Source organism: Nannospalax galili, unplaced genomic scaffold (assembly GCF_000622305.1).
Source record: "Nannospalax galili isolate Female #2095 unplaced genomic scaffold, S.galili_v1.0 scaffold858, whole genome shotgun sequence".
NCBI lineage: Eukaryota > Metazoa > Chordata > Mammalia > Rodentia > Spalacidae > Nannospalax > Nannospalax galili.
Genome location: NW_008341877.1, coordinates 975,090 through 976,387, shown reverse-complemented (window position 1 = coordinate 976,387; position 1,298 = coordinate 975,090).

Here is a 1,298-nt window from a genome sequence, read left to right as displayed (position 1 = left end):
TGCATTAAACTGGGAAAGAGGCAATGGGTGGAGGCATGGATAGAAGAGGGAATCCAAATATTACCAAAATACATTATATGAAATTTGAAAAAATTCAATAAAAGATAAAAAATTGCAGACACAAATTGCAAGGATCATGTGTAATTATCATCAAATAATTGCAAACAAATTATTTGGGGAGTTATAGTTTTGTGAAGAGTGTCTTGATTTTGTATAATGTTAAGTAGATTTTAATGTGTGCAATTATATTAGTTTACATTAAATACAACTGAATTCATTGTGGTCTTAAATCCTTTAATTTATTATGGAATAGTGGATTGTGACTATATAACCTAATATTACACATATTTTGTAAATCTGATATTGGATATCTGCTTACAAGTTATTCTCACTTTTATTAGCATAGGTTTGGGGGAGGAGCATTTTGATATTTTTTAATGAATGTTGAGTATTTCCTACACAATACCTTAATCATCTTTATACCCCATTCCCCATTATCACCCTCCCATAGATCCCCTCTCCCAATGAATTACATACATTCTGTCAATTATGTTAAGGCCTATTGAGCAAGTTAAGTTAGTGTCCCAGCCATTTCTCAAGGCAAGTTCATCAACTGGGGTCTAGTCAGCTTATGTAGGGTCCCTTAAAGAAGGTCAGCTCTTACTCACCCAGCAGCAGTCAGCTGCCCAATAATTCTTCAACAAAGATTTGGGCCTGCTGTGGATTTCTTAAAGTTTTTATTCACAGATTATTCTGTTCATAATCATTGATAAGAGGCAAACATATATTTGGTCACGTTTGCTTTTCTTGTTAATACTGTAGTCAAAGACAATCAGAGAAATCTTTAATATACTGTTGTGAGAATTAAGTAATATGAAGTAAGTTAAACAATTATGACAATTTCTGGAAGACGGTAAATACTTGCTGAATAGGAAGGAAAATATTAAGAATGACTATGAAAATTATACCACTCTTTCAAGCCATAGAGCTAGTTGGTACATATTTACCAATTATAATGAGTTGATTCTATTTTATCAACAAGGGGAATCATAAAAATAACTTTACTGGTTGAAAAAAGAAAGAAAATAAAACGGTGTCATTGTAATTAGTAGCAAATATATGTGTTAAGGATTTAACTAAGAAAAATGAGATGTGGGTCAAAATTATATAACTTGTTAATGAGTTGGCACTAAAGACACTTAAGGTAGTGTTAAATAAGAATGCTAAAATTTGTTTAAAATATGGCATTACTTGCTACATAAAACATATGAGAAGCATTTAGGGAATGGCAGACTATA